The following is a 15,967-nucleotide window of genomic DNA, read 5'->3' as shown; positions in this document are numbered from 1 at the left end:
CTTGAGAAGGAGGGAGAGCTTGTGAGGTATGGAGTTTCTGGAGAGCTTAGAAGAGGAAGAAAGAGGTTCAAAATGAGCTTTCCAGACCTAGAGTATGTTGGGGGGAAGTTTGAGAGGGAAAACACACTTTTGGGAAAAATTTGAAAATTTTCAATTTTTAGGGTTTTTAATCATGAGACATCAAATCTGACATGGGAGTTAGTTCCTTTACTTAAAGAAAAGAAGGCAATTGGGTGGATGTAAGTGGTTGTATAAGGTTAAGCATAACTTGGATGGATCATTGAGCAAGTATGAAGGAAAGATTAGTTAACAAGGATTATGCATAGACGTATGGCATCGACTATAAGGAGAATGAAAACTATGAGAACTGTCATTGTTATGGTGGTTGTGGTGAGACATTCAGACCACTTTGCAAGAATAGTAAACCTGTTGAGATTTCGAGCTCATCTAGTGATGAGGAGGTAGACACTGATGACCCGCCTGGGGGATAGGCCCCACACTTACACCACTGGGGTGGTAGGCCTGGGGGATAGGCCCCACACTTACACCACTGGCATGGTTGGTGAGATCATGTGGCCAATGGGATGACAGGCTGTGTGACAGCCACTCTAGAGATTAGCATAGTTATAGCGCCAGCACATTTAGTTGGGTTCACACTATAGAGAACCCTAGTATGTATTTGGTTGAGTACCTTTTCATATTGTGTGTACTCTCATCTTTGTATATGGTGTGTTGAGTGTTGTGTGAAGAAGAAGAAGATTTCAGCCTCTCACCTTGTGTGCTCTCTTTTAGGGTTTTGTGAGTGTGTGTGTGCTTGCAAGAGCTCAAGCTCTCTTCTCCCCTGCATCTTTTTATGGTACCAGAGCCTGGTTCATGCTAAGGGATGAGCTGCAAGCAAGAGAAGCACAGGAAGCGGTACGAGGGTAAGAGCTTCATCTACTCTTCCCTATTTGTGTTGGCGACTACACCCTTGTCGGGAGCTCTACGGGAGGCATCGGCAAACGATCTCTGATCTAGGAGCTTTCTTCGCGGGAGTAAAGCTAGAGGGCAACTATATCATCCTATATCGGATAATATTTTTCGGGCCAAAAACGCGTTTCGGGCGCGTTAGGACCTCTGTTTTTCTGAAAGCAGGCGATTTCGAGCACTGCGGGTAAGTCATCGTTTCTATGCAGAACTTTGTTTTAAGAACTGCAGGAAGATAGATTGGTTGTGCAAACATTGTGTGTGCTGCATAGAGGTCAACAATTGCCATTGGGTGTATGTATACACATTGAGGTCACTGGTTGTGACATTTGAGTGTAGTACAGTACCGCTGCAGAAATACCGTTGCAGAAAATACAGCAGTTTGTGCAGGACAAAACCAGAGTGCTGTTTCTGGTAAATTTGAGTGTCTGACAAGATGTCAAATGATGGCATAAACCAGATTGTTGCTGAGAAGCTTGACAAGAACAACTTCCATGCTTGGAGGTTCAGATTGACAAATTTCCTGATGGAAAAGGGTTACTGGGACTACATAGAAGGTGAGCATGAAGAGGCATCGGAGATACCGGAGATCAATCCGACTGTTGCAGATGTGAAAGAGTTCAAGGATTGGAACCAAGGAGCCAGAAAATTTATGTGTTGGCTCTCTATCAATATACAAGACACCATGATTGGGCACATACAAGATGCCAAGTCCCCCAAGGAGGCGTGGGACACCTTGGTAAAACTCTATGAAACGAATACCAAGGCACGAAAGATACAATTGAAGAATGAACTTCATATTGTGGAGAAAAAGAGTATGTCTGTGAATGACTATGCATTGAAGATCAAGGGTATTCTGGAATCCCTTGCATCTATTGGCGTTTCAGTAGGATGATGATGATAAGGTGGAAGTCTATCTACGTGGTCTCGGGCCACAATACAAGGCATTCAAGACGTCTATTCAAACTCGAGAAAACATTCCCAATTTCACAAATTTGGTGTCTATGTTGATTATAGAAGAGAAGAGCTTGGGTGAAGACCAACAGTCTTCACAAAACAAAAACAGTTCAGAGCAACAGGCTTTCTACACAAGTTCAAGAAGAGGACGAGGTAGAGGAGGCTGTGGACGCGGCCAAGGAGATGGCCGAACAGGTAATCAGAATTATGGCCAGCACAGCAGCAGCAACAACAGTCCCAGAATTCACAACAACAACAACACACAGGTGGAAGAGGCCAATTCAGAGGTAGGGGGAGTCAAAGAGGTCATGGAAATTGGCAAAGGCAGTATAATGATACACATGGATGCTTTTATTGTGGTAAGCCTGGACATGTGCACGACGCAGATTGCCATAAGAAGCAAGCTGAAATGCAAAATGGGAAATTGCAGCAAAACAACTATGCATCCTCGAGCAAAAACAATGAGGATAATGAAAGGTTGTTTATTATGCAGCATGTCGTTAATGCCATGTCTGAAAATGTTGAAGTAGCACATAAAGATGATGTATGGTACGTTGATTAAGGTGCTTCGAACCACATGACAAGTCATGGTGGGGGGAGTGGTTCAAGGAGATGATAAACCTTGAAAGACCAGGTTTTGTGGAAACAAGGGATGACACTGCTCATCCAATTGCCCATGTTGGAGATGTGCCATTGTCTATGCAGGATGGCAAAGTGAAGTACCTTACAGATGTACTTCATGTTCCGAACATAACAAAGAATCTGGTTTCAGTTGGCCAAATGATTGAGCAGGGTTTGCAAGTTTCGTTTAACCCTGATGGCTGTTATGTTGAAGACTTTAAAGACAAGTGCAGGTTGGTTGCAAAAGGCAACAGAGTGGGCAGAATGTTTACATTGAATGTAAACATGCCTGAAGTGAGTGCTGCGATGTTTGCAAATGGTTCAAGAATTGTTGCAGACACAGACATTTGGCATAAAAGAATTAGACATGTGAATGTGCAAAGAATGAAGTCTATGCAAACTAAAGGAATTGTGACAGGGTTGCCAAAGTTTAAAATGGGGGACCTTGAGTTTTCAGCAGCAGCAAGGTGCATAGCCCTACCAACACATAGTAGGCATGTGGAAGAGCTTGAAGATGAATTGGGTATATGGGAAAATAACCTCTGTTCTGATGCACGTGAGGGGCAAGAGTTTCAAGATCGAGGTGAAGGCAATGACGAGCTTTCAAGTCAACAAGGAGATGGAGATCAACATGAAGTAAATGTCACAAGAGAGGCAAAAAATGAAGAAGTTATAACAATGTTAGGCTAGATGACATGCTTGGCAGGCTCTTTTTTAACCAATCCTTATTTAATTGAAATCTTAATATTTTTGCAAACTGTGATTTTTTTGCCTAGCGGTCTAGTGTGAAAAGGCCAAACTTTAAATTTTAACTATAAATAGCCAAAGGTGCCTTCTTTCTCATTTTCATGCGATAGAAACCAAGCACGAGCTCACACTATCTCTTTGCATTCACATGGCTACCCACTTTGATAACTTCGGTGAGTTCCTCTCCACCACCTCGTAGGCAGGCAAGATGAGATCTTTGTCATGTTCGCTCGTGAAGTCGACTTTGAAAAGTCGCTCGCCCTTGCATCCCAACATTATGAGACGCAGATTGCATACATGGAGCAATACTTGGCTCCCCACTCCACCTCCTTTCCCCATTGCCCCAATGATCGATGGGTGCCTGTTGAGCTGCTTTAGTACATTCAACATTATGAGACGCAGATTGCATACATGGAGCAATACTTGGCTCCCCACTCCACCTCCTTTCCCCATTGCCCCAATGATCGATGGGTGCCTGTTGAGCTGCTTCAGTACATTCAACAATATGCCCGCCCCTACATCCAACGCCTTGAATGCTTCATCAACATCTGCATCCCCGCAGCAGCAGGAGCCTACTGTACCTTCAATAAGCAAGAGGTGAAGAGGTTTGGAAGGGCAATTTAGTAAACTAGGTTCCTCTCGTGGCTCGCCACTTTTGCGTTCCTCATCGATGAGGATTTGGATGAGGAGGTAGAGATGCCTGCATTGCAGTTGGCAGGGTATTTGAGGGATGACAAGTGAAGGCACTAGGTACAAGTGTTGGTGTGGAAGAGCAGCTTGCATCAGAGCACTTTCCAGAGGGTGCACAATCTACACAGCAGCTGAATAGCCCACTGTAGTAGAAGATGCAGGGCCATCTTCCCCACACGAGGAGAGCAAGGTGCTGCCAGAGCTTGAGATCAATCTCTTGAGTGCACCATTGTGGTGGAAGGTGAAGAATACTTATTTCTTCATGACCTTGAAAAGGCAGTTGGCTTGAGAATGGATGAATGCTTGGGCATTATATGCACGTGATGTGAGGTGGACCTTGATATGTCCAACCTCGGTCCTCACCTAGAATGGATGAATGCTTGGGCATTATATGCACGCGATGTGAGGTGGACCTTGATATGTCCAACCTCCGTCCTCACCTAGATAGTGTTATATTACCCCTTGGAGAATCTATCGCGCAGAGACAGTTGCTTTGGTCAAGGAAATTGTGGTTGAGACCGTGGAGCAAGCCCTAGTTCTAGAGGAGGAATTCACAACCTTATAAAACAAGCTAGAGGCTGAAAAGAATACCCTTGCTGCTGGAGTGATGGAGGAGACCAAAGCACCTAAAAAGGATGAGGCTAAGTCCTCGATTAACCTCTCCGCCCCCACCAGCACTTTGGCAAAAGAAGACATTGAGCAAGAGGTAATAATCGACCTTTTACAACTTAGAAACATTTGTAATTATGTATAGGAAAATATTTTGAATTTTCCTTTGATTGCAGAGGGTGGTTGAAATTAACACATTTGCTGGGAGAGGCGGCGGTAGCAGAGACTAGAGGTCAAGGTCCATGGACATGATGCTGCGTTGGTGCACTATCTTGGTCGGCTTCTTGTGGATGACATCACCATTATCCATAGGGACTACACCCCTCAATCTGCCTTCACTCTCTTCTTTTTGAAAGCCCTCTCTAAGGTGCTCTGTGTAGCCTCTATGGCGCAGAGCACCAAATGTATAGTTCTGATTAAAAAATCCCTTGCCTTCGATGTTTTTGGTTCTGGATTTAGGGGTAAGCTTCTTGCTCGTATAGGTATAGCCAAAAGCATAGGTATAGAGGATCCTCAAGAAATAGCCCAATCACTCCTTGAGCACACTCTGCCCAATAACAAGAGAAGGAAGCTCAATATTGTAAGAAAGCTTTGTAAAGATGATGTATCACTTCTTATTATAAATACAATACAGTCTTTGCAAACTTATTTTCATCAAGTATATTATTGTTTTTTCTAGTTTGTACCATCAATTTTTTTGTAAATGCATCAGAAATGACCCTGGGAGCCTGGGGGAGCAGATCCAGAACAATGCAAATTTTGAGCCTACATCGCTGCTGTAGAGCCCAAATTTGCACTGTTTTGGCACAGCTTCCCCAGCCCTGCAGGAGCAATTCTGATGCATTGGATGACAAATAATGTATTTTTACACATGATTAAAGGTGCTTTAATCTTGTAAATTATTGTTTTTCATTATCAATGTACTCAACTTCATTATAAATGCATCAGAAATAATCTTGAGTGTTTGGGGGAGCAGTGCTAGAACAGTGCGAATTTTGAGCTTGCACCGCCGCTGTGTAGAGCCTAAATTCGCACTGTTCTAGCATAGCTTCCCCAGTCCTCTAGGAGCAATTTTGATGCATTGGATGACAAACAATATTTTTACACATGATTAAAATTGTTTTTATCTTGACTACTGTTTCTCACAATTAGTGTACTCAACTTCATTATAAATGTATCAGAAATGATCCTGAGTGGCTAGGGGAGAAGTGCCAGAACAGTGCAAATTTTGAGCCTGCACCGCTGCTAGCCTAAATTTGCATTGTTCTGGCATAGCTTCCCCAGTCCTCCAGGAGCAATTCTGATGTATTAGATGACAAACAATGTATTTTTACACATGATTAAAGGTGTTTTTATCTTGTAAACTACTGTTTCTCACAATTAGTGTACTCAACTTCATTATAAATGCATTAGAAAATGATCCTGAGTGGCTAAGGGAGAAGTGCCAGAATAGTGTAAATTTTTAGCCTACATTGCCGTTGTAGAGCCTAAATTTGCATTGTTCTGGCATAGCTTCCTCAGTCCTCCAAGAGCATTTCTGATGCCTTGGGTGTGACAAACTGGCACATGATAGACACTCCATGTTAAACAAACATGATGACACTGAGACATTGTAAGAGAAACTTAAAATTTTAATTATCAGAAGGTTACAAATGAAAGCTAGATAGGCTTGTTACAAAGGGGGGTTTGAAACAAAAGAGTTTCTTCAAAAAGAAGGTTGACATCTAAGATCTCTAGATCGTGTCTCACTCGCCTCGAATATGCCAAGCTAGTTGCATGCCCTTGGCAAAAATGGTAATCCTCCTTGCATGTATTGCAAGGAGGTTGGTGTCTTCAAAAAGCCTAACAAGATAAGCCTCAGAGGCTTCTTGCAACCTGCACACACAGAACTCTGTTCCATATTGTTGGAGAATCTCCTTCACTGTGCAAGTGAAAGGGGCTCTTCTTATTAACAACTCAGTGTTTCTCTGATAAAACTTGATTTCTTGTAGAGCCCTATGCCCTTGGCGCATCCTTCTCCTTGGAGCTCTCTGTGTTGTGTTGGTGCGTTGGTGAGGTTGGGACTTCCTTGGCTTGAAGAGCTTGATCTTTCTATGCTTGCGCGCACTTGCAGGAACCTCCTCTTGGTCTCTCTCATAGTCAAGCGAAACAGTCCTTAAATTCCTTAAGGAGGGCAACGACCTCATCTTCTTATGTATACGGGTTTGGCTTGCTCCCCTAGTCCTGCAATATCAACTTCCTTGACTTCCGTCGGGCCATCGTATGATGTAGATAGCCCATCCTCCTTAACCCTTGTTGCCATCAATCGGACCACTTTTCGTTTCTCATCAACAGTGTAGGTTTTGAAGTGGTTTGGCACTCAGAGCAAGTTTGGTTTATCCTCATTCTCACTTTTTGTTTTAGCCATGACTTTTCTAGCTTCCTGTTCAACTTCTGCCAAGGTTTTATTCCATTTTCGACACCCAGCTTTTGTAAGCTTAGGTGTTTCAGGCTCTTGAAGGGTGATTGTCTCCTTGTGTCTTCCTTCCAGTGATATCTTAACTCCTCACCCCAATCCTTAGAAAACTCATCATGTACCTTAGTGGCTTCGAGGTATCTCAGCCACTAGGCATCCGTGGGTTTTCTTTGTAAATAGCACATTTCGTCGGGCAATATATCGTTTCTGTTTTCGCCAACTTCTGAGGCATTGAGCGTTGGTACGGCCTTGTGTTACGGTCCCTTCTATGCTAGAGGCTTCCTCTTCTGATTCTTCATCAATGGTTTGCCACTTAACCATATAGATAGAGGTCGTCGTAGGGACATTTCCAGATTCCACATACTAAGTCCCCCCTGGGTTGCATCACATCTATGGTAGCTAGCACATACATCCAGTTTTCACTGAAGTCCAGAGGAGGAAGTGATGCATACATTTTCGTTTCCTCTTCTTCCTTGGAATTTCCCACTATGGTTTGGCATATTTGTACAGATGCGGTCTGCTCCATTGTGACTGAATCATTGCCAAACAATTGCCCTTCCATGGGACGTGCTTTCCATGTTCTCAGATGATCTATCTTTAAAATTTGTGATTCCCTACGCACATACACATGATCTAATGCCCAATCATCACCAATTGGGATTCCCTCATGAAGGGTCTCCCCAATATTATGTTATATAAGTCAGGTTGGCGCAGGAAGTCCATTACCCCACAAATATATGATGGTGGCAAAACGTAAAGAGTTTGAGTTTCACGTTCTCCAGAAGGCCAATGGGCCTTAAAGATGTTCCGTCAACCATTTTAACGACTAGATCTGAATCATACAAGCATGGAAGAGGCACAATTCTAGAATGCTCTCTCTCTCAATCTCTATCAAGACACAAAGAATAGCTCTCTACAGCACAAAGGGGGATTATGGACTGAGAAAATGCCTTATATACATTTGGCCCTTATTCACACTTGGGCGTCCAAAACTTACTTAACTAGGCCTTGGGTGGCCAATATCTCATAATGTACAACTTTTATAGTGTTGTTTCATGACACTTATTAATGTTTCATGACACTTATTAATGTCCTCAATTGGAGGAGCATGCTTGTTATCCAAAATGGGATTAACATCATGCCCAAAAACCTTGTGCCAATTAAGGCCTTTAGACCATAGAGCCATATGCCCATATCCCTATTGTCACATGATATTTTGGTGTATTATTTCAACACACAAGTTGTAAGCTTGGATTTGACTATCTTCTAGCATTACACATCATAGTCGTAAACTCGAGGATTTCCTATAATCAATTTACAAGAATCACATTGTGCGGTACAAAAAATATGACTCAAAGGTGTTGTCGTGCATTCAAAGTAATGTTAGCCAATGTGGTCCGCACACATAATACAGCATGTAAACCACTACATATCAACCATAATTTCACCACCATGCCAGTGGCATAATTGCGGAGATGTTCATCTTGGTGTGTCATCCATATTCACAGTAGTTGAGCACAATATCTCAACACTCCCCTTTAAGCTCAACTCGATACCCTACACTCCAAGTAAGCTTCTAAAACTGCTTGTGAAGCTTCTCTAAACCTGATGCCTTCATGAAGATGCTAGCCACCTGCTCCTCTATGTTAATATAAACCAAATCCACATCTCGAGCGCTATAGAATCTTCTCCCTCATAAAATAATAATGCACCCCAATGTGTTTCATTTTGGCATGATATAATGCATTATTACTAGATCCCATTCATGTTGTCATAATAAATGACAAATGCCCTATCCATGGGCTCAATCATATATGCAATTAGGTTCTACAACCAAAGCTACTTCACATGTCACCGTAATAGCACGTACTCTACCTAACAACATCACTCTTAAAAGAGAACACAAAATTGCTAGTAAAACATAAATCCATGGCACCATAGCTTATGTACTGTAGCTAGCAATAACACTCTAAAAAGAGAACAATATGTATGATAGATAATGCATAATTACTAATGGTACTTACAACATCCACTTTATGTGACACATCAGTGTACATTTGCCATACATGTCTAGATTCTAAAAACTATGTAGGCACTTCAAATTAATCATTGTGCACAAAAATTTGTGTGAAACATGCACATAAACGCTACACAAAAATTATCACCGACAATGCAAAGTGTCTGCAAAAACCTTACAGAGCAAAAAACGAGGTTCAAAATGACTGTAGATGACTAAAATGACATATTATATACTACACTTTTGCTTCACTAAAGAGGGCTTCCCAAAATATGACAGTGCCCTATTTTAATGTGCCTTTTGCACGCTTACAAGCCAAGGCATGACAAACAGTCAAAAAGAACGTAAAAGACAATACCTCAACATCGGTAGAACCATGGCTATGCCTCATAATGGGGGCCTAACACAAATGTGCATTATACATTAAAGTGAGATACATGCTGAGAGGCGGGCATTGAGTGTATACTAATAACAAGTAATACTATAAGGCAAAGTACTACTACTAAAGGAAAGTACTTTAAGGAAAAGAACTCTACTACTATAACATACAAGGTTCATGGTGTGAACCCAATTATATGATCTGGCGCTATAACTATGCCACAACTCTAGTAAATTCAAGTGGTTGTCACATACAACCCTGTAAACCACCTAGTGGCATATCAACCATAACTCACTAAACATGCCAATGGTGGCATAAGTGTAGAGGTGCCATCCATGTCCGCACTACTTGAGCTTGATATCGTAGCATCCTCTATTCACCACCACAACAGCTTGATATCTCAACATCCTCCCTTGCCACTAGTATCACAATGCTCTGCCTTGTTACCAAATTCTTGTGTCTTCATAAGAATGTGTCAGAGGGATGACCAACCCTACGCTTCACCCCCATCAGTTGGCTTGCATGACTCAATATATCTAGTAGTTACACTTGCTTGGCACTTTGCTTCATGAGCAACCTTAGGGCATTATGAAGAGCCAGATGGAGCCTGCCACCATAAGCTTATATGCGGATGGTTAGGTTAATAAACTAAGTGCAACACTATGCCTGAGCGGCGCTAAGGATCGGCATAGATTAACGTAGCATGATCACGAAATGAGAAGCCAAAATTATCCAAGCCTACTAGACTAGTGCTAAAAAGCTATTTTGGGCTTTATATTAAAAGCTATAAAAAATGGTTTTTATTCCTTGATTTTGGTTTTCATATGAAATTTTTAAATGAAAAACTATTGCCATGTGGAGCAACATGCTTCCAATTTTCCCAAGACTAGTGTTGCAACCCATCTCCACCGACGGGTAGGAAGCATTTTGCATTTTCAAGGAAGCATTTTCCACGTAGTTACAGGCAAAAGAAATATGTCTAAAATCACCCTTCCTTTCCTTTTAAAAGCTAGGGACATCGAGTTACATACAAGCACGCATAAAGATGTATGTATGTATGTACATATGAATGTACATGTACGTGTAATCCATTGAAACCATACATGCTACAATTGGAAGATATGTGTATGTGTGTATGCACCTATGAATGCATGTGTGCATGTCACATACACACATGTAAATATGTGTCTGTATGTGCACACACCCATAATATCCATAGATATTGTTCACACTCATACATATATGTAAACATCGTCCTCAACTTGCCAACCTTATATATATAAACATCATGATTGCCATATATATCCATATAGAAGCTTCTAAAGCACCAAACTTGGCATATAAATATACATCTAGCATTACAAACCCATAAAATGATGACAATCTTAACACATCTAAACACGGCTTCAAAACAATCTTAACACATCTAAACACAGCTTTAAAACAATCTTTGGTGGACAACTGGATTATCTCTCCTTGGTAGCTTATACCCCACGCCTCCATCTGGCAAAATGTATGCCAGAAAAAAACATTAGCCCCATTGAAGATATAATTCTTGTTGAAAAAAAGTAGGATAAGGATAAAAGTTTACAAAACTCATTTGGTGGATCAATATTTGCGGCGGCGGGCGAACGACGTTTGAACAGGCTTGTAAATAGTAAATCAAAAAATTATGTATTGTCCAGTGCCTATGCACCGAAAATCTAACTTATCAGGCTTTTCATAATCCACAAACACTACACGTACATGAAGTTGATCTGCAACCTTCCGTAAATCGTAGACTATAAATTCCAAGGAGCCCAAAGCTCTCGTCGCGTAACTGTCTCGACCATACAAACCTAACAATAATCTGGGTTCTAAAAAGTAAAGATATTCCTTGTTGCAAAAATAATGTTTCAATAAAAATATAAATTAATCAAACAAAACACAAAAGCTACATAAAAAGGAAGTTTCTATATATACCATAAAACATTAGTGCTCTCTAACAGTTTGATAATTAGAGATGCTATTGCTTGTCCTTCCCAAAATGGAGGGTCTACAATTCAGTCATGAATATTAAATAGATCTTGGAAAACGATAATACCTATATTATAGCAAACTTCTAAAAAATTTACTTTCAATATCTTGTCCATCACCATAAACGAACGAAAATGATCTCCTTGCCACATCCATCCTAAGCAATATACCCATGATATCAAATATAACACACTCTCTCTTTCTCTCTCTTCTCTCTCTCTCTTCTCTCTCTCTCTCTCTCTCTCTCTCTCTCTCTCTCTCTCTATCTATCTATACACACACACACACACATGGCTCTGTGTGCGTGTGTGTGTGTGTGTGCTTAGTAGCTTAAGCCAAGCAACGAATAATATAATGGCACTGTATATAAAAGCAATCCAAAAGCAAACAAAGACTGCACTTGCACATCTTCGGAAACATTCTCCATTCAAATGCTTACTTCATTGTACAAAGATATGTATAAATGTAGTCTCTAACATTTGCAAGCTGCCATTTACATTTACATTCTTTGGCATGCCATTTGCAAAACCTCCTTGTAGACAACATTGGTTGTGGAGACTTCATTTGAACCTCTTGTGCCGCTTTCATATTCTACAATATGCTTTACACACACTCACTGCATCAGACGATCTAACACGTGACGTAGTAATTTACAGTTGTCCATGTGTGAATACCTGTGTAGCCAGATAAAGTCCCAATACACTCAATGTTTGTCCTTGGGACTTATTTATTGACATACCAAAAGCTAACCTAACAGGAAATTTTCTCCTTCTCATGTCAAAAGGCAATTGAAGCATAGTAGGCATAAATGTTATCCTGGGAAAATAAAGACTTTGTCTCCAATGTTTGTACGTGTAATGATTTTTGCTTCTATCACCTTTGAGTTAAATTGCTTGCATATCAATCTGGTACCATTACAAAGTCCCCGTCCTCGAGGGTCCAAATTGCGGAGTAGAATGATAGGGGCATTAATATTTAGAAGTAAGCGGTGAGGAGAGTAACCACCACCTAAGTTCAAACTGTTCAAGTACTCAATTGAATATAGTATTACGTCATTCTCGTTGCAAGAAACAACAAAATCTGCACTGAGGTATTCTCTTTCAAGACCAAGCAACGAACTCAAGGCTAGTTCATTGATCTCATCAACCTCTAAATTTTGTGGTGCAAGAATAGCATGGTCTTTGAAGAAGTATGCATAATCCTCAACTCTCTGACGATCTTTGTATACCCATTCTACCAAACTCAAAACAGAGTTGCCATGGATGAACATTTGCAGTGGAATTATCACTCTACCTTGATTGTTTGGCTGACCTATTGTGCCATCCCCAATTTGTAATGTCCATTTGACAAATTCATGTTCTATACCATTATAAGCACTCTATCTAACCCGCATGTTTTGGGTCAGCTTTAAAACACTCACATATCTCCAAATATGTGACCGGCGGCGGCAGCATAACGTTGCATCAACAATGTCCTCGTGTGATCCCTTTGGCACAACTGATAAGATTTGCCTGAAGTCACCACCAAAGAGCATAACTTTTCCACCAAACACTGTATCACTTTGCATAATGTCCTTCAATGTCATGTCCAATGCTTTATATGCATACCTATCCATCATTGGAGCCTCGTCCCAAATGATTAACCTTGCGAGCTTCAACACCTCGGCCAATGGGCTATTAGCTTTGATTCCACATGTGCTAGAAGCATTGAGTACGAATGGGATTTTGAAACCTGAGTGAGCTGTACGACCATTTGAGAGTAACAATGCAGCTATTCCAGATGATGCACATACTAAGGTAGCGTGTTTCTCTCCATGCAATCAAGATAGCAAGGCATTGTAAAGATAAGTTTTTCTTGATCCACCTGGTCCATCAAGGAAAAAAACACCATTCTGGTTCAAAGAAATAGCTCTAAGGATAGTATCAAATGCTCTTGATTGACAACTATTAAGACTCCTTTCCAATGGAAACAGACAAATTAGCCTACTGAACAGAATCAAACATCATCTCTTCCATCAACAAACCATTGTTGACAGTGGCAACACTTGATCTATCTGGAATAGGCAACCCTTGAAAATCAGCTAACCGCTTTCCATACTGGTGTAAGAGATCTTGCATGTGCAACAAAGCCTGATTCTTTGCTATAGAATGACAAACACCAACATCAACACACCCTCTTTGTTGCAATGAATGGAAAAAATCTTCTGAAAGTTCGACAGAGAATTTGTCCCAAAGCTGCCCAGGGTATATAGGCTCACAAAAAACCATTATAATAACAAACAATTGACATAGCTGGAATCCTGTATTCTGAATTGCAGCTTCATGTTGGAGACACATGTACCACTCCTCTTATCACTCTCCAACATCCCTTTAGCTTCACATGTAGCCTTAAAACATGGATACAAATGTCCATTCATTGTTCGCAAATCCTCAAAAGATTTGCACCCTTTGCGCACTCGGACTAACATTATACATACATCCAATCATATTTTCCCTTTTCCTTTTAGCCCATGAGCGAAGAGCCGAATTCCACACCCACTTGCAAAGGAAAATCAACATATAGTAAGCTATTTGCATCCGTATGCAATTGATTGGCTTTGAACCATTCGGTGAGAGATGTTCTTTGGTTTCTATCACAACTAATCACATCACGCAAGTCATCCTGGTCATTGAAAAGCACATTATTGTGCATTGAGATGAACATGTAACCTTTTTATATCGGGCTTTTCATCGTGCAAATCATATTGATATATGCGCTAGCATGCCTCTGAAGCAGAAATGTACCGTGTATCCAGATATTGATTAACCTCATTAATAACTCCATTTCTGTCTTGCAACTTTATAGTAGCTCTATCATGTCCTTTGTATACATACTTAAACAAATATTTTACAATTGTAATGGTATAGCATACTTCTATGTTAATATGGATTTTGTACCTCAAAGAGAGAAAAGGGTTGTATGGAACAACCCATCGACTATCCACCCTATGATCCTTTACCTGGATGAAACTACCATCATCTCGTCGCATGTAAGTTGGATACCCATTGTCATCAACGCTAGTAGTCTCACAAAAATTCTGAGGATATCGATGTTTGCAACTCCCATTAACCATGCAAGGAGAGCGCATCTTCAGTTCACCACATGGTCCATGGACATTGCAATGACTAATTATGCTGTGCAACTCTGGAAACATCACCTTGTGAGGAAGTTCAACACACACCAATATATCATAGTGAGGGATCTCGATCGGTTTACATCCACTTTCTAATATCAATAATATATATGCATGTGGCAAGCCTCTTTTTGAAATTCAATAACAGAAACAAATCCCAATACTGTTCTAAATATTGATTTTTTCACCAATAAGTGCATCATGTCCTTATGCTTCTCATAAAAGACCCGTGAAATCAAGTCGGGTCGATCTTGGACAACTTGACCCGGCAATAAAGCATTAGTTATTTCATCCCACTTGGGATTGCAAGTAAAGGTGATAAAACAGGTCAGGTTTACCCATCTTTCTAACAATAGCCATTGAATCTTGGTACAATTGATGCATATATCTAGGCCCCCCAGTATATGTAGATGGCAGTATCACCCTGCGTCCAACAATGCCTATAGAGACTCTATTAACCCCATCGCTTAAATTAACCATATCTGCAAGATCCTGGTATACTTCAGCACGCAATGCTTTTCTGGTTATTGCGTATCCATACTAATCTAGATTCTTCCATGCTACTATATGCATCAACAATGTACTGTTGCAAAAGACGACCACCATGTAGAAGGCATGCATTTCTATCTTCCCTAATCTATAGTCTATAAGCATAATATCGTCGTTGAGTTACGGTCTTTGTATCCTCATTTGAGCCTTCTCTATTTCTACCATTGAGTGGAATTCCAACATGCCTATCCTCTCCTTGAGGAAATAAAAGAACATATAATAGAGGCATATATGAGCGATGCAAGTTAGATATTTTTTTTATAGCACCTATGCATGACATTATTTGAATGTCTCTATGCCCCACATGAAAATCATCTCCTTGACCTGGCATGATAGCTGCTACCTCACTTCCTCTAGGGACCAAGTATTGCCGTGAGGTTAATCGAGCTTCAGTGAGATGACCATTCTCAAATCTGCATGTGGACTTGATATAGCAACATTTCTCTCATTGAACGAAGTGCACGGGCGTATGGATTATGTACATACATCATTGTTTGCAACCTTCCAACAATGTTATGATTTAAAGAGGGCATCCCATGAAGTCTATTCTCTAATTCATGCTCTGTATCATACACATAAAGCTGAGCAAATCGGGGAGCCTCATCTCGGGTTTCATCAGGTATGACAGAACCAACATGATGATAGGTGGTACCATGGATTCGAAAATTGAAAACTCCTCCTCCCCTTACTATCCAAGTGAGCACCCACCAGTGAAACGAATGCCAAGGCATTATTAAGAGCGTATATTCTTTCTGTATTTCTTACTTGCATTATCATTACCACACAACA

This window comes from Cibotium barometz, chromosome 12 (assembly GCF_041138505.1).
Source record: "Cibotium barometz isolate CiBa-2024 chromosome 12, ASM4113850v1, whole genome shotgun sequence".
Taxonomy (NCBI): Eukaryota; Viridiplantae; Streptophyta; class Polypodiopsida; order Cyatheales; family Cibotiaceae; genus Cibotium; species Cibotium barometz.
Note: the sequence above shows the minus strand (reverse complement) of the source record.